This window comes from Pseudochaenichthys georgianus, unplaced genomic scaffold, assembly GCF_902827115.2.
Source record: "Pseudochaenichthys georgianus unplaced genomic scaffold, fPseGeo1.2 scaffold_223_arrow_ctg1, whole genome shotgun sequence".
Taxonomy (NCBI): Eukaryota; Metazoa; Chordata; class Actinopteri; order Perciformes; family Channichthyidae; genus Pseudochaenichthys; species Pseudochaenichthys georgianus.
This window is the reverse complement of record NW_027262869.1, coordinates 638169-661367: the sequence shown is the minus strand read 5'-3', so window position 1 is coordinate 661367 and position 23199 is coordinate 638169. Positions and strand designations below refer to the sequence as shown.

The 23199-nt window shown below is 42.0% G+C and overlaps 1 long non-coding RNA gene across 1 annotated transcript; it reads left to right on the top strand.

The window, feature by feature from the left end:
• The first annotated feature begins 4939 nt into the window (after positions 1-4939).
• Positions 4940-13434, top strand: LOC139433348 (uncharacterized). Its single transcript, XR_011642868.1, has 3 exons — positions 4940-5056; positions 12050-12099; positions 13332-13434. It is a non-coding gene; the product is annotated as an uncharacterized lncRNA (long non-coding RNA).
• The last annotated feature ends 9765 nt before the right edge of the window (positions 13435-23199 follow it).

The window sequence follows — 23199 nt, the reverse complement described above, 5'->3', positions numbered from 1 at the left end:
TAAAAATGTCCACTACATTCTCCCCTTTTGATCATACTTGATCAATAAAAAAACAAATGACAGGATAGACTGATAAAACTGGCTGTTTTTGTGGAGGACAGACTCCAATATAATGTAAGCATAAGAGAGGAGGGTACACATGATTATATTGTAGTGTCGGAATCAGACTCTTCTGATTCTAGCTGATCTATCTCACTGTGGCGCAAAGGATTGTCGTGTAATGGAATAGCAGTATACTGAACGAAAGCTGAGGATACCATGCTGGAACGCATTTCTTCAGTATTGGGATAATCAAACAGGTACAACTGATTAATAGGCCAAAAATGATCGCTTTCATGTCGGCTAACAGGTCGTTGAGATGCAGCACGGTGTCAGTGATGTTCTTGGTGGCGTCGGGAATGTAAGTGCAACAGGAGTCACCGATCACATGACACAGGCCACCCTTTGAGGCGAACAAAAGGTCAAGAGCAAATTGGTGCTGCATGAGCATGTTCCTAGAGGCTATTATGAATGGGGGCAATGCCTAGAAGCCTTGTGTCGTCTCGTAAGTGAGGTTCTCTAGCCGGACGTGTAAGGTATCTATTTTATGGGCATTGTTTACTGTACCCCACCATGGGAACAGGCCACCCATGAATTTAGCTCCAGCGGACGTCAGATCTCTTTTTACCTTGTGGTGGTCGGGGTGTTGGAACTCTGGGTAATGATGTGTCGTGTGCATTAAGGACGTGAGTACAGTGACTGCTGGATTCAAATCCACTAGAGTGCATGTACCTATCCAGAGGGGAGCCAGAACTTGATAGAGCTTGGAACCAAACGTAATCTTGTGGCGCGCTAAAACCAGCATCACTGGGCCAGGCCAGTTGGAGGGACATATGTTTAACATCTGGGAATGCTACGTTAGAAAGGATTCTTTCAGGGACAATACGAGATTTTGTAAGCACCGTAACTGCACGTGTTCCGTAGGATACGAGTACAACCAGTAGTAGTGCCTAGGAAAAAACAAGGTGGTGTAAGAGACGTTTTGTGGTAGCGCGGACGAACTGGCACGGACATTGATGAGTCCTGGGGGAAAAGAGTGCATGCATAACATGACCCATTTTGTCCTGCGGCCTGCAAGAATGATCTCAGAGTGTGCCACCAGACGTTACCGGTGATCCCATTACTGGTCTGACCCACATCAATGTTGCTATGGTCGTTATCGCCTATGTATAGATTAAATGTATGGATGTCAACAGTGGCGTCAAAGGTTGCTTACCCTTTTCGGGGGTCCGAGTTTTGGGCGCGATGTCTATGTAAAATGTGCCACACGGGTCGGCGCCAGATACATACATACAGACAACAAAATAACCCTTGTCTGATATCTGGGCAGCCTGTAGTTGAAACAGGATAACGGGGCTCGATGAATTGACCTTGGAGATAGACAATCTCCCTTTGATGTTTGTTTTGTCGTCCCATAAGGTATAACCCCAATCGGTGTGCGCGGTGGTCCATAAAACAAAAGCCCAGCCCCCCCGAGCAGTGAGTGGCGGTGTGACTGTCACTCTCGACATAGCAAATGTAGGCGTCTGCCCCCCCCAGTTTCTTAGGGTCGGGGCAATGCATGTCGTCGCACGGGTCTAACTGCACTGCGCTATCTTCCCCATCCCTTAGAGTAATGTTACCAATCCCTGTCTTGACCAGCCCCTCGACCCATGTGGTTCGCCCTGCTTTCCCCAGCCCCTCGACCCATGTGGTTCGCCCTCCTTTCCCCATGTACCTCTTAGATACCTCGATTTTGGCTGACATGCTGTATGCTGACCATGGATACATAACATATAGGACTAGTCCTAACACAACTATCATGGCAAGTATGCAGAGGAACCATTCTATGAGTGTCCAGGCTCTCCAGTAGTATTCACATTGCTCACGGTTGCGTTGTCGTCTCTCCAGGCGAGCCCTCATCACGAGGGGGAAATGTTCCATGGAGTGTGTGAGTGTATTCTCTCGGTCGATTTCGTGACACGGACAGTCAGACTCCGCACACCGATAACACAAACGAGGAACCAGAGAGCATATGGAACCGCTCAGCTGGCACTCACTCGTGACAACTTGTGTGTAGTGTGTTTTGGTGTATGTAGTGCAAGTGCGGTGCTGGTGGTGACTAGGACACGTCACTTGTTGTCGTCTTCTGTTGGTGACTTGGACACGTCACTTGTTGTCGTCTGCTTCTACCGTTTCTCCTTTCCTGTGACTACGACCTTGCAGTGGCTGGCGTGGACCCACGTAGCTCTCTCGTGGATGCTGTCCGGGTGATGTTTTTAATGTGGGTGCAGATGAGAGAGCTGTCCAGAATGACACCAAGATGTTGTGTTTGTGCTCTTGATAAGCCATTAAAACAGTAAAATACGTGTCTCCTGTTCACCAAAACATACCCATCTGTTATGTAAAAAGAAAGTATTCCAAAACTATTCTAAAAGTAATCTGCCCCCGGTACCGGCGGGCATTGTTGTTAGCTTCTGATGCGCAGAAGAAAAATCTGGCCCACCCTATTTTTTACAGGCCCACCCTAAAGTACATTTCTGCCTACGCTACTGCAGTACATGTACATGATGTTTAGTTTGCTAGTTATGACGAAGATTACTTCATGAATGTGTACACATGGTTGCTAACGTTTTTTTGGTGGAAATGTGTCTTTTCACAGCAAAGTCACCCTCTGTACTTGGACTTATTGGGAGAATCTAAAGGCAAGAACATCCCAAATATTCATGTAGGTCTTTATTGTAGACCTTTAGTGTTGCCGTCTGTGAGGAAAATGCATGGGGCTCAGAGCCTCGTATTTTTTAAATCTTTTTTTCCTTCTAATTTGTTATTCTTTTCAAAATAACACACTGTTATTTACTCACCAATAACACACAATTATCCTTGCTTTTATTTATTGGTTTAATTCCATAATCTCGGGCTTTTTTGGCGTCCGTCAGGAACTGAATTTCAAAATAAAAATAACCGGAAACAGACGTAGGCATTTCGAGCGATTACCCAAGATCCTCAGCTACGCTGATTGGATGTGTTAGCCGCAATGCATGCTGGGATTTGATGTTTATATTATATGAAATCCGGAAAACATTTTAAAAGAATAAAAATAATACTTAATTCCGAGTGCTCTTGCTTTTCTCTTTGAAAGTCATCACATAACGGCATTGTAATACACGGTTCGGCTGCATTACATATTAGTTGTAGTTCTTTATTTATAGAGCCCTGATGAGAAGACCTTTGGAAAAACTGAAGCCGAAACTGAATACTTGACGTGGATCATAAATATATCAACAATTAAAAAACATCTTCAATTCTCTTCACACAATACGTCTCCTTGCAGTATCAACAGTGATTCGGCTGACTTTTACATTTGATCTAATTCATAGATCAAAGATCATTGTCATTGGTAGATAGGAACTACAATTGTGGGGCTGACTAGACCAACCATGATGCTATGCTACCATGCTATGATTCTGCTGTAGAGGAAGGTTAACAGTAGTTTGGTCCAGTCCGGGCTAGCGGCGGACATCAGATTAATCATAAACATAGTAGTTGTTCTGAAATACAACTTCAACTTACCAGAAATGAAGTGTGCCGAGCAGATGTACACATATTGCACGGTGTCCTTGGGTTCCCACGGCTTGTGAGTGATGGCATCGACGCGAGCGCAAGCTCTCGCCCACTGGGCCCTCCGTCCTGGCTGTTTTTCGTGACTGGGGAACTTGAAGAAAGAAAACTTGGATTTTCCATCACTATCTGTCATCGAATGATGATTTCCACAAGTCCCAGCACTACACCACTTCACCATCTTCAAAGTATTGGATCCAACAAGTAAGTAACACGGCTAAAACCTCGGCCTGCTTGCACCTCGCGTAAAATGGCGGATACCGGAAGTACGGTGTCGCCGTCGGCCCAAAACCCGTATGTGTGTGTGACAGAATCCAGCCTAGATCTCTCTCCCCGTCTGTGTGCGAGGGGGCGGGGCAGTTTACACACACGCAGCTGCTACATGCAGCAACACACACACGGAGGAGATGGCGGAGAGAAGCGCTCCAAGGTGTGGTTAAATGTTACCCGTCTCGAGGTGGACAAGGCTCCTTGCCAAGAGTGTTCAGCATGTGAGGGCGGTAACACGAGCAGTGTGTCTAAACATTTATCAAAAGTGCTCCACATCCAGACGGAGGAATGCACCGGGTTCCACTGTCTTTCTAGCAGCTCTGTAGCCCTGTCCACGAGGAACGTTTCCACGTCAGGTGTTATGCTAGCAGCACCACACGGAGCTAACTCCATTATACAAACATGGGTTAATGATTAGAGGAAACTGAGTTACTCTTTATGTTGTTAAAGTTTCAGCTATTCTGTTCACAGTTCTGTCATCAGATTATTTAATACGATTTGTTAAAACACTGTTGTTTCTTTTGATGTGAAATATTATTTATTTAATTTAAATAAAAAGCAATGTTAATTTTGTTCACAATTTGTTAAGTTAATTTAATAATATATGTGTTTTTGAATCAAGTATTCATCTTTATTGTCTTCATTGTTAGTTTCCACATGCCTAAAGCAACCTCAAGCTACATCTGAAAGTTGATGGCTAAATAAGAGCGCTTGAGAAATGGTGCAAGGCAGACAGTAATAGTCCGAATAGTCGATTAATCGTTTCATTAATCGAAAGATTAATCGATTATCAAATGAGTCGTTTGTTGCAGCCCTATTGTAGTTGTCCCATGTATAAATAAAACGTGTTATTCAGCAACCCTTGCAATTTGGGATTTTATTTTTGGTTGGTAGACCTCGGTGATCTGGTCATTTCAAAAGTAGCTCACCAACCAAAAAAGTGTGGGCACCCCTGGTGTAGATGATCAGACAGGAAGCAGGGGGCGGGTTTCAGACTCTGGACCTTCACACTCATGTACAGTAGGTGGCGGTATGCACCTTTAAAGTTCTTTGCAATCCGCCAAAACGAGAGAAGAAGAAGATGCACCTTTAAAGTTCTTTGCAATCCTCAAAAACCGAGAGGAGAAGAAGAAGGAGAAAAGAAGAGGTGAGTGGATTAAACACATGCAGAGGTTTCATTAAGTGTATTTACACCTGTTAGCTTACAGTTAATCATGAATCAGAAGTTATCTTATTTAACACAACAGCTATAATCTTGGAAGAAAGAAACTCACAAAAAACTTTAAAATGTGCGACAAAAATAGTCTCAATCTATCTTTAAATAAAGGCTAACAGCTACAGTCCAACAGCTACAGTCTAACAGCTACAGTCTAACAGCTACAGTCTAACAGCTACCGTCTAACAGCTACAGTCTAACAGCTAAAGTCTAACAGCTACAGTCTAACAGCTACAGTCTAACAGCTACAGTCTAACAGCTACCGTCTAACAGCTACAGTCTAACAGCTAAAGTCTAACAGCTAAAGTCTAACAGCTAAAGTCTAACAGCTACAGTCTAACAGCTAAAGTCTAACAGCTACAGTCTAACAGCTACAGTCTAACAGCTACAGACTAACAGCTAAAGTCTAACAGCTACAGTCAAACAGCTAAAGTCTAACAGCTACCGTCTAACAGCTAAAGTCTAACAGCTACAGTCTAACAGCTACAGTCTAACAGCTACAGTCTAACAGCTACAGTCTAACAGCTACCGTCTAACAGCTACCGTCTAACAGCTACAGTCTAACAGCTACAGTCTAACAGCTACAGACTAACAGCTAAAGTCTAACAGCTACAGTCTAACAGCTACAGTCTAACAGCTACAGTCTAACAGCTACAGTCTAACAGCTACAGTCTAACAGCTACAGTCTAACAGCTACCGTCTAACAGCTACCGTCTAACAGCTACAGTCTAACAGCTACAGTCTAACAGCTACAGACTAACAGCTAAAGTCTAACAGCTACAGTCTAACAGCTAAAGTCTAACAGCTACAGTCTAACAGCTAGAGTCTAACAGCTAGAGTCTAACAGCTAGAGTCTAACAGCTACCGTCTAACAGCTACCGTCTAACAGCTACCGTCTAACAGCTACAGTCTAACAGCTACAGTCTAACAGCTAAAGTCTGAAAGCTAACGGCTATCGGCTAACAGCTACAATAATTCCAGTTCGGCTCTGGGGAGTAACAGTTGATTTGTAATGCTCAGCTGACTTTATGTTAGTTATTTATTACACCAGTTGTCTTTAAGACGGTTTGAGTTGTTGTGTTGGTGCTCTTTGCCATAGATATGGTTTTAAATGTATGCTCTAACTAGCTTATTAGCATCGTCATTCATCGCGACGTAGCATTTTTCCCATTGAAATGAATGGGGTTCTTCAGTTAGCTGCTAACGCTAAGCTAAGCGACGGTTTAGCTCATTAGATAAATAGATATACTTTATTTAAATAATGATTTATCTTAAACTGGGAAATGATTGTGTCACAGCAGAAGTGTTTTCAGGCATTACACGAGTTAAACATATTTAAAAGATGCAATAAGATAATAAAAATGAAGCATTAGCAGCAAGTATACACACAGGACACATATCACTAGAGCAGGGGTGGGGAACCTTTTTCCTCTCAAGGGCCATTTACATTTTTTCAACATCCTCCGAGGGCCGTACAAATGATTGACCTCTGCTTAAAAATACTAAAATCACAGCCCATTCATTTGGCCTTTCTTTCATGCTGTGCAAAGAAAAAGCAACCTCTTAATCCAGATATCTTACCATGACTTTCCTATCAATGTAGACATGATTTAAGTGAGTGGGGGGGGGGGAGATTTTTTTTTTTTTAAATGTTGAAGTTAAAAGCATCAATCTGGTGCACTTTGAGAGCAAAATTAAGAGATCTATGGATACATCTCTCAACACCCAGATGAAACAGAACTGGAAGCAGATTTCTTTTTCTTTATGGATATTTTACAAATCACTCCCCTTTCAAACTGTATTCTTGTTCATTTATAACAACTTTTTTTTACTGTCATATAGGATTTTATACCTGTTTTTCCTTTAGTCTCTTATTTTTTTAGAACTATACTGATCATATAAAGATGTGCCTTTACCTCACTGGTTGTAGGAAAAGCTTCTTATATTCGTTAGCATAGCTAGCTAAGCAGATGCTAATAACAACAAAGTGATTGACTGTAGGCCTATGATCAGTATGACAGATGAACAGATCGCCACTGGGCTCTCAACTAAAGACACAGCCACGCAAAAACTGCGGCATGTGTATGGCTCCTTATGGATACTGCGATTTGTGAAGTCCCGGCCCGGAGCCGTGTTCTGGTGCTCTCCGTCAGAACTGCATCCCTGTCAGACGAGACATATACCACGTGATGACACGTTATGCTCGTGTTGTGTTCAAGGACTCTTAGAAACAAAATTAATGACCTCTTGCCTTCGACCAGTATAGTGTTATCAACAGCTCCCGGAATCGTAAGTTCTAATATTACACTAGATAGTAAACTAGAATGCTTTTCAGCCATTAACCTTGAACAATTACATTCAATGATTCTCTCTTCTAAAACCATCAACGTGCATGTTAGACCCAATTCCAACTAAGCTGTTGAAGGAAGTTTTTCCATTAATTAGCACTTCTTTATTAAATATTATGAATATGTCTTTATTATCAGGCTATGTTCCACAATCATTCAAAGTAGCAGTGATAAAACCGCTTCTTAAAAGCACAACCTCGATCCAGAGGTTTTAGCCAACTATAGACCTATTCTAATCTTCCGTTCCTCTCAAAAATTCTTGAGAAAGCGGGTCGCAAAACAGTTTGTGGTGATTACTTAAAAAAACAATGATTTATTTGAAGATTTTCAGTCTGGCTTTAGAACACATCATAGCACAGAGACAGCTCTGGTTAAAGTCACAAATGATATTCTAATAGCCTCAGACAAGGGACTTGTCTCTATTCTTGTTTTGCTCGATCTTAGTGCTGCATTTGATACTATCGACCATGACATCCTATTGCAAAGACTAGAGCACTTAGTTGGCATACAGGGAACTGCTTTAGGCTGGTTTAGGTCCTATCTATCTGAACACTCTCAGTTTGTACGTGTTAACGATGAATCTTCCACGCAAACCAAAGTTAGCCATGGAGTGCCACAGGGCTCAGTGCTCGGACCTATTTTGTTCACATTATATATGCTTCCGTTAGGCAATATTATAAGGAATCATTCTGTAAACTTTCATTGTTATGCGGATGATACTCAACTATATTTATCAATCAAGCCTGATGAAATTAATCATCTAAATAAAATTCAAGACTGCCTTAAGGACTTAAAAACGTGGATGACCTTAAACTTTTTGATGTTAAACACGACCAAAACTGAAGTTATTGTACTTGGCCCGAAGAATCTACGAAACAAATTATCTAAAGACATACTAACTATGGATGGCATTAATTTGGCCTCCAGTGAGACTGTAAGGAATCTTGGTGTTATATTTGATCAGGATTTATCCTTTAACGCCCACATAAAATCAATTTCAAGGACCGCCTACTTCCATCTACGTAACATTGCAAAAATCAGGCATATCTTGCCTCAAAACGATGCAGAGAAACTAGTCCATGCATTTGTTACTTCTAGGCTGGATTATTGTAACTCTTTATTATCAGGGAGTACTAAGAAGTCAATCAAGTCGCTTCAGCTGATTCAAAATGCTGCGGCTCGTGTACTAACCAGAGTTAGGAAAAGGGACCACATTACTCCTGTTCTGGCTGCCTTACACTGGCTCCCTATCGAACACAGGATAGAATTTAAAATTCTTCTTGTCGCCTACAAAGCCCTTAATGGGCAGGCGCCATCTTACCTTAAAGAACTCATTATACCCTACTGTCCTACTAGGGCATTGCGTTCCAAGAATGCAGGGTTGTTGGTTGTTCCTAGAATCTTTAAAAGTACAATGGGAGCCAGAGCCTTTTCTTATCAAGCTCCACATTTGTGGAATCAGCTTCCAGTTTGTGTTCGGGCGGCAGACACCCTATCCGTTTTTAAGAGTGCGCTTAAGACCTTCCTTTTTGATAAAGCTTATAGTTAGGGCTGATTAGATTCAGCCCCTAGTTTTGCTGATATAGGCTTAGTTTGTCGGGGGACATCTTACTTCTTCCTTCTCTCTGTCTATACCCGTGTACACTCATGTTCCGATTAACCCAGCTTCCCCAAATGTCTTTCTTTTTGGTGTCTATATACGCTGGGATCCGGAGTCATGGATGATCCTGCGGTCCTGTGTCCTGGATCGCGAGCGCTGGATCTTGAGTCGTGGCTGTGGTCCTGGATCATAGGTCCTCGATGGATATCCTCGTGGATTCATCTTCCTATTATACACACATGCATTTCCAAACATTTGGACTACCTATGTTGCAAATGTATTATCTTTTCAATTTACACACGGCATCTATTGCACGTCTGTCCGTCCTGGGAGAGGGATCCCTCCTCTGTTGCTCTCCCTGAGGTTTCTCCCCATTTTTCCCTTTAAACTGGGTTTTCTTTGGAAGTTTTTCCTTGTACGATGTGAGGGTCTAAGGACAGAGGGTGTCGTATTGTCATACTGATATTCTGTACACACTGTGAAGACCACTGAGACAAATGTAACATTTGTGATATTGGGCTATATAAATAAACATTGATTGATTGATTGATTGATTGATTGAAGGACCCTGACCTTGGCCAGGAAAAACAGGTACTCGCTTGTTTAATTTGTTTGCGGTCTAGATTTCTTTAATTTTGTTCTTTTTTGCGTGTGTTTATAAATGACCTCGAGGGCCGTACCAAAAGGTCTCGCGGGCCGTATACGGCCCGGGGGCCGGAGGTTCCCCACCCCTGCACTAGAGTATCAGACTGTAGCTGTTAGTGATGGTGAGATGAAGCCTTATGAAGCTTTGAAGCTTTCCAGCCAATTGATTCGCAAAAGGCTTCATCTCATGAGGCTTCATCATGGGCTTCATTTGAACACAAACCCCCCTGCTGGTCAAAGTGTGTAAAACAGGCAGATTGGACATCTCAACAGTGTGCTCTATCTCATACCGAGTCTCATACCGAGTCCCCAATGAGTAAAGCCTTAGAATAACTCTAAACAACGAACATAAAATCATATGTTCATGTTAACAATATTGTATTTATTACAGTTTAATGATTGTGATTGAAAAGCCTAAGGAGGCTGGTAAACATTGCAAAGAGGGATTTGTATTCCTTAATAATATTCATAAACGTAACCATGTTGTAGCCTGAGAAAGGCTAAACCATATCAAAGAATACATTTATTAACTACATTATCTCATTTAGCTGTAGCTTTTATAAACAACAAAAAATAGGTATTGTTCAGTCGTTGAACCAGAGACCCTGCGTCATGATGAGTCAACTGCTTTCAGGCTGAGCCACAGCACACACGCTGAATCTCCCTGAAAACACTGTAAGATATGTATTCCTGTATTTATTGATGTTTTTATTCCTACATTTATTTATGCTTGTATCTATTTATACTTATGACATGTTCCAACCTCTATAAGTGAGGGTCTGAGCTCTCTTAATTCCATCGTGTCACCGGGCCCGGGTCCAGGAGGGGTTATATTGTTATTATACATCCATGGGTATGAGCGTTGTGGTTCAACGGTTCAACCGATCTGAATCGCTTCCTGAAGCAGTCACGTGGTATCGACAGGCAGCGAGGCTTCGTTTGTCATCGGTGACGTCAGTGGCCCAAAACGATACAAGCCTCGTTACGTGCTTCACAAAAAGCTTCGGGGATTACTCGACACACGCTCCGAAGCCTCGGCACAATACGTAACATCACTAATTTACACCTCTTAGCTTACAGTTAATCACGAATCAGAAGTTATCCTATTTAACACAACAGCTGTAATCTTGGAAGAAAGAAACTCACGAAAAAACTTCAAAATGTGCGACAAAAATAGTCTCAATCTATCTTTAAAGAAAGGCTAACAGCTACAGTCTAACAGCTAAAGTCTAACAGCTAAAGTCTAACAGCTACAGTCTGAAAGCTAACGGCTATCGGCTAACAGCTACAATAATTCCAGTTCGGCTCTGGGGAGTAACAGTTGATTTGTAATGCTCAGCTGACTTTATGTTAGTTATTTATTACACCAGTTGTCTTTAAGACGGTTTGAGTTGTTGTGTTGGTGCTCTTTGCCATATATATGGTTTTAAATGTATGCTAACTAGCTTATTAGCATCGCCATTCACCACGACGTAGCATTTTCCCATTGAAATGAATGGGGTTCTTCAGTTAGCTGCTAACGCTAAGCTAAGCGACGGTTTAGCTCATTAGATAAATAGATATACTTTATTTAAATAATGATTTATCTTAAACTGGGAAATGATTGTGTCCCAGCAGAAGTGTTTTCAGGCATTACACGAGTTAAACATATTTAAAAGATGCAATAAGATAATAAAAATGAAGCATTAGCAGCAAGTATACACACAGGACACATATCACTAGAGTATCTAAAGAATACACAATATACAGAAAATACTGTATACATGGAGTACATTAAACGGTCTCACTAGCTAATGTTTGCTTTCTGTGTTAACTTAGTGATAGTTTCACACGGATAGCGTTATAACCGTGGTTCAAACATCCATTAATGTCACTTTCTATGTGAATAAAGTCATTTTAATGAAATAAAAGTGAACTAACTGTGAGCTGTAAGTTAGAATGTAAGTTGCTACACAGATTATGATGAATTATATCTAAATATTTGTATTATATTAATAATAATGTACACAGAAAACCAACTTGTTATCGTAATGGTTAAAGTAATGTGCATGTAACGTTAATAACTATCTGACCTTTCTATCATGTTCTCCTCTGCTTAGCATCACATTGACCAAATGGATCCATTTGGACCATGTTTACGTCACAGCAGCATAGATGAGACAAGGCACTGCACGTGGTGTGATAAAACACTACATAGAAGCATCCAGAAATAGAACATATCATTGAATAAACTCTTTGAATTCCTCCTCTTCACTGCTGACAGTTTATGATGAATTATATCTAAATATTTGTATTATATTAATAATGAAGCAGCTCTGTGGTCTTCATCAGGACAGCTGATGAGCAGCATGGAGGAGAAGAAGGAGGCCCCTGGAGCTCAGGTCAGTGTGCACTTCCAGAAGATTTAAACTTTAACTGAAACTCCGCACGGAGAGGTGGGTGTTTGTCATCTGCTGGTGGACTACCGGAGAGAATTACAGTGCTTGCCTCGACGGGGAGGGATTGCATTGAATTACAGCAGCAGGAGGCGCAAACGCTTGCCTCGGGAGGGAGAAAAAGAGCCACAGCGGAGAATAAACAGAAGGGCAACCATGGCAACCATGCGCGGGAAGTCTTATTCGCTGCTTTTGTGGCAGACTACAGCGCCACCTACAGGCCTGCATATGTACTACAGCGTCTCCAGCGCTTTCGAACGGCAATGGCCGTGGCTGTCTCCTCCTGATCAAGCCCCCAGGAAGTGCGCCGGACTCAGATGAAAATATTCGTGCTGGCCAAACGGCGGTACTACACTTCCGTTTGGTTGCCAGGCCCGGAAACACTTTTTCCCATTGACTTATGGCGCATTTCCACTGCAGCGGGTAGCCCCGTTTAAGCGTCCTGGACCGTCCTCAAGCGGCCAGGCCAGTTTTTGGTGGCATTTCCATATAGCCTAGTACCGGCTAGCGGGTACTTTTTCTCTCTTTTTCCGGCCCCATATAATCGTGGTTCTATCAGACCAGGCCAGGGCTGTGACGTCAACACTCGACTGCTGATTGGTCAGAGAGAATCGTCACAAGATCGCGCGCGAGATCATCCCTCGCGTCACATATATATCAAGAAGCAAGCTTGCAGCATTTTGTAAACGGAGGAGCTACAAAAATGGCAACGTCGAAGAAAAGCACACCGTGGTCGACCGAGGAGGTGACGACGTTCCTACATCTCATTGGGGATGATACAATCCAGCGGGAGCTCGACGGAACAACGCGAAATGTGAAAGTGTTCCAGGATGTCTCTGCACAGATGTCCGAGCGCGGATTTTCGAGGACTTTCCTGCGATGTAGGGAAAACGGCAACGGCTTTACTGGAGTCCCTGCAAGGTACGCTCACTTCTAACAAAGAAGTCTATTTTATCCTTACATTAATGTTCGACAACCCGTGCTTTTATGGAGCCCCAAAGAGCTACATAGCTAGCTAAGGCAGATAGCCTAGGCAGATAGCCTTAGCTAGAGCTATTGTTTGCTAACACCATATGTGCCATTGTTTACGTTCAGTTTTTCTTTTCTATAGTTGCTGTTGCTATTTAGTATTGTGCTGCAGTAGTTTGTGGAATTAAGAAGTCATTTTGCTGTTCTAGATGATTACATTGGGACTCGTGAGGAGGAACAACGGGTGATGGCAGTGTTCCGTCCACATCGTCATCGAATCCAGAACGGACCCCAGCCGAAGAATTGACACCGACTCAACCACCAACACCGAGTGCCATCACGACACCGCAGCGTGTGGTTCTAGGTAAGAAATAGAAATGGCAAAACGACTGGAATTGTGTTTTTGTTTTTTTAAACCGTGGATCATCCATCGTCAGTAATTAAAATAAGCTATATCACTGTGTGGAAATGCTCTGTTACAAGTAAAGTCTTAGCTAGTAAGCAGCTAGTACAGTTGTGTGTGACATCCTATCATATACATATATTTATATTCATTATCAACAGGCTGGACATAATGTAATTCACTTTCACAATCATTGTAAACATCTAGGGCCAGAACTTTCTTTAGTTCACCTTACTGTTGTTCTGTTTATACATGTTATTCTTATATCCTTGTGTGACCTGTACCTGTCCTGTGTGTTTTCCTTATTGCTAATTATTATCTTATTGTCACCCAGGCAAGAGGAAACGAGGAGGAGAGGATCGGGCCCAGCAGGAACGGCACCATGACTGGGCAGCCGACGTGGCCCACGCTCCCTGATACTTCAAAAAACCTTAATAGTTATTGTACATATTATATATTTTTTATCTAGTTAATTTTTAAATGCAACATTTGTACTTCCTTGTTTATTTATTTTCTTTAAAATGTTCATTTTATATTTACAATTCCATGTATATTTATGCTAGCTGCAATACAGTTTTACATTTTTTATTTGTATTGTTTAATGGCATGCCTTTTTGATACAACATTTGTATTTTTATACTGCTATCAATAAAGTACTTCTTTGACTTATCTTATCTCTTGTTGATAATGAATGGCACCCAACAGAAACAAATCATAAACATACATGAATGTATAAAGCAATAACAAACCCCTTACTTTTAAGAGATTTAAAGCAAGACATTGAGTTTTCTAGCTTGAGGTCCTACTCTAAAACATTATTACACGTTTATTTTGTAATGGTATTAAGAATACATGATAAATACATAATACATGTAGAAATTGCTCAATTGTAATACCCTCCTTCTACTAGACTCAAACAACACATTCCTTATATATTTCAAAGACGAGAGAACAAAATAAACCTATAACCCATTCAAGCTTTTAACACGTCTAGAAGAAAGATTGAGGTTATATTTAATATATTTTATGTTGTGGATACTTTAGCCTCCATCCATGTTTACAATTGTCCACACTATTTTACACTTGCATTTATGAATATAGTTTTGCTGTGTTTTACACTTTAGTATTTATGTTTATAGTTAGCTTTGATATTCGCTTAATTGATTAGAAAGATTTTCTTTTCATGATCTGATATTTCCTCAAATGTTATTATGGGGCAGTACTTACTGGTGCTTGAATTTCAAATATTCAATTCAGATAATATTTGTTTAAAACATTTGACAAACACATGTATATGAAAAAAAAAGGATTTATTTATGTTCAATACAATGAATACAATGCAATGCTTGCTGTGATCACTTTCCTTCTTGCTGTGACAACAAGCCACACACCAAGAAACAAGTAAACGATCGCTTCCACATCCTCCATTGTTGTGTGTGTTTTGTGAGTTGTGTCGCATTGAAGATGACGCCACTGCAGTTTTACCCAGCGTCGCTCCGACCAAAAAGCTGATCGCCCCGCCTACACTGCGTTGCTACCCCAGGTCCTAAACTGTAATGGAAATGCGCCACGGCCTCGGCCGGCCAGCGAGGCAGCCCGAGGCCTGAGCGAGGACGCTTAAACGGGGCTACCCCGTTGCAGTGGAAATGCGCCATTACACTACTATTGCACTATTATTACACCCATATCACACACATATTACACCCACATTACACTGTTATTGCACCGATATTACTATTTTATCGCACCCTGTTACGGATGCTGTTTGTCTGCTCATTAATCTGCCTGAGTGTTTTCAGCTGTGTGGAGCACGCCGGGCCCGACGTTCTCCAATCCCTGTGCAAGCCCAGCGCACACCTGCTGGAGAGGACTACAAAGCTGGGGACAATCCTCACTCTGGAGGCTCTGCTGAGGGAACAGACGCCTCTCGCATTTTGCTCATCATTCTGTGGTTAATCTTGTGTGTTTATCTCCGTGTGATATTGTGTGTTAGTAGAGTGTAGAGTAGGTTAGTTAGTGTTTAGAGTATTGTTAGGATTTGTGACTGTTGCTTTTAGGTTAGCTGTGTGTTTTGTGTAGACTCCCTTTGTTAGTTGTACCACTCTTGAAGTGAGGTTTTGTTTCGTTCAGTATTTAGTATATTAGTATTTATTTTACCTGTATGCCTTTAGACTCCTTTTGAGTCCTCCCTTAGTTTGGTTATCTGTCAACCTGTGCCCTTTTGGCCCTTTTGTTTGTTTCAGGCTGCCTGCCTGCCATTTTGTTACACCTTGCTTTATAATAAAACCACTTATAATTATACCAATACTACTCTGGTCGTGTCGTTTCCCTTTTGTTCCCCCTAGCCAATTGGGGGAACAACAGATAGAGTTCGCTATGATTTAGGTTTTGTTTATGCATAGGGTAGATTATTTTAATTACATTTCCTTTTTTGTTTTGTGTATTTTATACATTTTGGATTTGCTTGGCGAGCTATTTTTAGAACATGCCCGGCGGGCGACTCACGTTGCCCCTGCGGGCGACTAAGTGCCCGCGGGCACCGTGTTGGCTACCCCTGACTTAGACAGTCAGAGGGAGGGGCAGGATCAGGGTGTGTCCCACATGGCTCTAAACAGCTCAATAGGCACACACTGTAGACACTAATCAGAAGAACACAGACTAAAACAGCAATGAGACGAATCAGATGATTAAACATGATCTTACAATATATTTTATATATTTTTTAATTTATTTTTTGCATTTTGTTGTAATCATTATTTTAATACTTTCTGCTGACACTAGGTGGGGCTGTGCCCCACCTGCCCCTAATGACCAGTCGCCACTGTTCCTGTCTCATGTTTGGTTACTTCCCGGCCTCCTTTACTGGTAAGGATACATGTGTTAACTGTAGTATAGTTGTTAGGTTGGAGGCGGGAATCATAGCCATAGAAGCCCGGCTCCGCATCTTAGAAAGTAACTCAGCTACAGTAAAGCCCATGTTAGCCAGTGCGGACCGGCCAACGGTAGCTCCTCTTAGCCTTCCCCCGGCAACTCCCGAGCAGCAGGGAGACTGGGTGGCTGTTCAGAAGAGGCATAACGCGAAACCCGCAGGTCCCCACCAACCCGTTCACGTATCTAACAGATATTCCCCACTCAGCGAGACACCCGCTGAGAAGCCAACTCTGGTTATTGGTAGCTCTATTATGAGACACGTGAATCTAGAGACCGAAGCCTCCACAGTCACATCACAGTTTCCACGTCAGGTGTTATGCTAGCAGCAACACACGGAGCTAACTCCATTATACAAACATGGGTTAATGATTAGAGGAAACTGAGTTACTCTTTATGTTGTTAAAGTTTCAGCTATTCTGTTCACAGTTCTGTCATCAGATTATTTAATACGATTTGTTAAAACACTGTTGTTTCTTTTGATGTGAAATATTATTTATTTAATTTAAATAAAAAGCAATGTTAATTTTGTTCACAATTTGTTAAGTTAATTTAATAATATATGTGTTTTTGAATCAAGTATTCATCTTTATTGTCTTCATTGTTAGTTTCCACATGCCTAAAGCAACCTCAAGCTACATCTGAAAGTTGATGGCTAAATAAGAGCGCTTGAGAAATTGTGCAAGGCAGACAGTAATAGTCCGAATAGTCGATTAATCGTTTCATTCATCGAAAGATTAATCGATTATCAAATGAGTCGTTTGTTGCAGCCCTATTGTAGTTGTCCCATGTATAAATAAAACGTGTTATTCAGCAACCCTTGCAATTTGGGATTTTATTTTTGGTTGTTAGACCTCGGTGATCTGGTCATTTCAAAAGTAGCTCACCAGCCAAACAAGTGTGGGCACCCCTGGTGTAGATGATCAGACAGGAAGCAGGGGGCGGGTTTCAGACTCTGGACCTTCACACTCATGTACAGTAGGTGGCGGTATGCACCTTTAGAGTTCTTTGCAATCCGCCAAAACGAGAGAAGAAGAAGATGCACCTTTAAAGTTCTTTGCAATCCGCCAAAACGAGAGAAGAAGAAGATGCACCTTTAAAGTTCTTTGCAATCCGCCAAAAACCGAGTAGCATGAAGCTGCAGAGTCGGAGACAGCACTTGTAGAACCGCACACACAGGTCCCGCGTCACGGCGGCACGTAACGGAGCACGTTCACATGAATGTTAACGTCAACGCAGAGAGTAGGCTTGTTTGAGACGAGCGAGACCTGCGCAGTTGCGATCAACGTCTTGCTCGTGCGTTGCATGATGGTTAGTCATTTTGTCCGACTTGCTCTGGAGGCTCGCCCACATGAGACTTTGAAATCTCGCGGGACAAAGACGCCCGCAGCCTTGAGAGTGAGGCGAGGCGAGTTGGCGCAGTTGCTCTCCACGAGCTGCGGAAGCGAAATGCTTGATGGGAAACGGCTCGCTGGTATCTCGAGCTGAGCGCTCATTGGTGGGTTTTACCACGTGCTGCTGATGAAGCTCTCCCATTGGCTGGCAACAGTTTGTTGTTGTTTTGTGTCAGTTTTACGTCACCACATCCATTCCCATTTTTCATCATTGTTCCACAATGTTCATCACCATGAAATTAATATCTATATATTTTATACTATACTGCTTACCGTTTTAATACTTTATATATCTTAGCATATTAATACACACTGTCCATACTGCTCACAGGCTGATATCTAGTGTATTAATACACACTGTTCATACTGCTCTCAGGCTGATATCTAGTGTATTCATACACACTGTTCATACTGCTCTCAGGCTGATATCTAGTGTATTAATACACACTGTTCATACTGCTCTCAGGCTGATATCTAGTGTATTAATACACACTGTTCATACTGCTCTCAGGCTGATATCTAGTGTATTAATACACACTGTTCATACTGCTCTCAGGCTGATATCTAGTGTATTAATACACACTGTTCATACTGCTCTCAGGCTGATATCTAGTGTATTAATACACACTGTTCATACTGCTCTCAGGCTGATATCTAGTGTATTAATACACACTGTTCATACTGCTCTCAGGCTGATATCTAGTGTATTAATACACACTGTTCATACTGCTCTCAGGCTGATATCTAGTGTATTAATACACACTGTTCATACTGCTCACAGGCTGATATCTAGTGTATTAATACACACTGTAGATGGTGTACATTACTTTCCACTTCACTGCTTGTTGCACCTGGTTAGAAGCTAAACTGCATTGCGTTGTCTCAGTACCTGTAATATGTGCAATAACAATAAAGTTTCTCTTTAAGTTAAACCAAATCATTAAAATAAAATCTATTGTAATGTAATGATTTGGTTTAACCTTATTTATTGAATACATCATTTAAAATGGCAAGATTAAATCAAATGACATCCATGTTGTACACATCATAAAGCTTAAAGTGGCAGCTAAAGAATTAACACAGCAGCAGGTCTGTTCAGTTCAGCTCATGAAGCTTCATGTGTGCGGATCTGAAGGACTGATCCTTTGTAGCCTGTCCACCTATCAGTTTGCAAACATTAAGAGGGAGGAGCATTTCTAATGATGGAACCCAGTCACTGGTGTGGTTCCTCATCATGACTGAATTAACACACCTATATAAAGCAATGGAGATCACCTTTGTCTACATTGGGTCTAATGGAACTTCCGCCATTGCAAACCCAGCCAGTCAAGCCGACTCCGAGTCCGAGCTGTCCGACTTAAGACGAGCTTTTTGACACCTCCCCCGGCTGCGATCGGCTACTCTCGTCTACTTTCGAGGCGAGCCGCAATGTGTCTCAACATGTATTCTGAACTGAAATGCCTCTCGGTCAAACTGCTTGTTTATCTTTTGCAGGCTGGTGCATGAACACACCAACAGTTGTTTTTCAGTAATCTAGCACCTCTTCGAAGACACCTTTCGTGGAATCAAACACGCCTATTGACCAATCAGAGAGCTTGCTCACACCTATGTGTTATAGAATTATTAATAATAATAATGAAACGAGAATTATGAACATACCCAAAACTCAATTAACAGTGTTGTTTAATATACATATTAAACAACACTATATTCAACTAAATTAAGAGAATATATATATATATAAACATTCATGTGAACGTGCGTTGACCGTCACGTGACCTGTGTGTGCGGTTCTGTAACTGCGGTTCTGTAACTGCTGTCTCCGACGCTGCACCTTCATACTATTGGAGTATATTGGAGTAACCGAGAGGAGAAGAAGAGGTGAGTGGATTAAACACCTGCAGAGGTTTCATTAAGTGTATTTACACCTCTTAGCTTACAGTTAATCACGAATCAGAAGTTATCCTATTTAACACAGCAGCTATAATCTTGGAAGAAAGAAACTCACAAAAAAACTTTAAAATGTGCGACAAAAATAGTCTCAAACTATCTTTAAATAAAGTCTAACAGCTAAAGACCAACAGCTACAGTCTAACAGCTAAAGACTAACAGCTACAGTCTAACAGCTACAGACCAACAGCTACAGTCTAACAGCTACAGTCTAACAGCTACAGTCTAACAGCTACAGACCAACAGCTACCTGAGAGATATACAGCAGGAGAACACGCCGTCCACCGCCGAGAATAAACAGAAGGGCAACCATGCTCCGGGGTCTTCTTCGCTGCTTTTGGTGTATTTTGTGGCGGCAGCAGCGCCACTTAAGGCCCTGACACACCAACCCGATTTTGGGAGTCAGAGGCCGTCAGAGGCTGTCGGGCATTCGCGGCGCCGTAGTCAGGTTGGTGTGTCCCGCACCGTCGACCGTGACACGCCTTATTTGAACTGCCAGACCCGATGCATGGCCGATTCAACATGTTGAATCGGCCATGCATCGGGTCTGGCAGTCGGACCAAATAATCACTCTGATTGGCTGTTCAGCTAGCAAATCAGTGCATGAGAAGCGAAGCGGAAGGGAGGGACGTAAACAAACGATTTAAGAAGGCACACACAGACTGCTATTCATTTTCATCTCATCATGGCGATCTGGAATGATGCAAACGAAGACCTGCTCATCACCTTGATCCAGGAGAGGCCAGCTCTGTATGATATTACGGAGAAAATATACTCTTCTTCTTCTCTGTCTTCCGGTTGTTGCCTCTTTTGAATGACGAATACACACTACCGCCGCCTGCTGGTAAGGAGAGTTATTGCCACTCACGCACTGAAGTCGGTGCGGTGTGTTCCCGTGCGACACATGGCCAAAACGCAGGAGAACACGGCCAGGCAACAGCCGACTTCAGCGTCGGCTAGTCCTCTGGTGACTGCTTGGTGTGTCAGGGCCTTTACAGGCCTGGCATATGTACTCCAGCGTTTACAGCATTTCCAGCGGTCTAGTGTGAACGGACGCGTTAATGAATCGAATGCGTGTGAACAGAAGACTTTTTTGCGTTTGTGTTTTACTGTATGCGTCCTCGTGGGTCCGGGGTCTAAGCCAAACTATATCCGGTCACAGAGATCTGCTATTTTAAAGTAAGGTCAACACATATCGACCCTAAATATAGTCTATATTAAGAACGAGAAAATTCTTTTTTGTAAACATGACAAATGTGTGAGGGTGATGACGTCAGAGCATCGTCCTCTGTGCCGGGCCTAGCCCCGGACAGCCCCAGCCCAATTGAACGCCTGGGTATTTGTGAGGGAGCTCCTATATGGCATTACCCCGCTGAAGCTCACCTAAGTTTAATATATTTCATAGTTCAAAGTTTTGTCAATTGTTTTGTTAATTGGTCAAATACTGGTTTCTACTGGTTTCTACTGGTTTCTGAGGAGTTCTACTGGAATGAAAGAGCACAGAAGCAGCAAAGCAGCATGCTGCATTCACCCTGACCTTCACAGAGAGGGTGAAGTTCATGTGGAGAGGAGGCTAGTCTGTCTGCACTCTGTTTAGCTAATCAATATAGTACATGTGAGGTAAAGTGTGTCGCCAATGTAACCGGTTAGAACTGGAAGTTGCGATGAGGTCTTAAAATGTATGGAAAGGGTCTTAAAGGTCTTCAAAGGTATTAAATCTGACTTCAGGATTCCCAAATAAAATGGCCTTAGAAACAGACCAGCCTGCCCTCCTACAAAACACGACCAAAGAGGTCGATTGTTTAAGCCCCTTAGATTACGACCCATAGCCACGTTTTAAAGTGTGGTCGTGTGAGAAACAACATGCTCCCGTTTATTCACAAATAACCCTCTCTGGAAAATCCTACATTGTGGAATAGTTTGGCATTAAAACGCTTTTTGATTAGATTTCTGGAGAGAAGTGTATATTGTACTCTTAGAATCCACGTCCAGTGGATGTGTAGGATCTACAGTGTGATAGATATCACGAAGGTGATCCGAGGTCTCGCCAGGATAACGTGTGTGCAGCTTCCATGTAAAGTTAGCGTGGGTGAAAACAGTTTTACCAGTCTCGAAGTTTTCACAATAAGACCGGATATATTCCCCTCACTGTCAAATGAGTACACGGTGATATCTGCATTACTCGTCCACTTAAAAAGTTTTTAAATAACGAGAAAAAGTACAATATTTGTTCCCAGAATGCAGTGGAGTTTACAGAAGCATAAACTGAGAATAATCGAGTTTACATACAAATTGTACTTTGAGTAAATGTAAAGATGCCAACACAACGATGAAACGATGAAACATATGTACAACAAAAAGTAAGAATTATGTAAAAAGTCAGGAATTTGAAAAAAAAAATCTAATCTTGGAAAAAAAAGTCAGTTTTATGAAAAAGCTAATTTTGAGAAAAAAATCCGGATTCTGAGAATTTGTAAAAGAAGAAGATTCGGACCGTGTGTAGAAAAAAAAAACACGCAGCCATTTTGTTTCTAATATTGTTGAACCTCTTTTTGGTTGATTTGTCTCTTTTGTTGTTGTTTATCTTGGATGGCTTTGTGTCAGACGACATGTAATCAATTACTCCCCAAACCCTGCATCTAGTGAAGTGCAGGCATCAGCTGGGATTCTGAGGTGTGTTACACCCGAGTCCCCAGCAGCGTGGAGCAGAACACAGACTCGGTGTGTTGAGTTTTGGGAGAAAATGAAAAAGGGCGCTGCTGGACATGAATCCATCGCCGTGGGAAACGAGAGGGGAAGCGGGAACACAGTCTGAAGCCAATTGATTTATTCGCTTTGTTTTCAGGGAGGTGTGAGGGAAATGGAGTTCTTTATTCCGACCGAGAAGAGGGAGGCAGTAGCTAGAAAAACAAGGACTTTTATTTGGGAATATTTTCAAAATGTGAATGATTTTAAATTCAATCTTTCTCAAACATGTCTTCCGGTGAAGAAGTCATTGTGTCTCACACTTTGGACAAAGAAGGGACTTCCAGGCATGCATACGTTTAAGCTTTTACTTAGCTTGTTCTGAACATCAGCAGGAGAGGACTCTTTAAAGTAGAGACACTACATACTGATATACACCTGAACATCAGCAGGAGAGGACTCTTTAAAGTAGAGACACTACATGCTGATATACACTTTAACATCAGCAGGAGAGGACTCTTTAAAGTAGAGACACTACATACTGATATACACCTGAACATCAGCAGGAGAGGACTCTTTAAAGTAGAGACACTACATACTGGTATACACCTGAACATCAGCAGGAGAGGACTCTTTAAAGTAGAGACACTACATACTGATATACACCTGAACATCAGCAGGAGAGGACTCTTTAAAGTAGAGACGCTACATACTGAT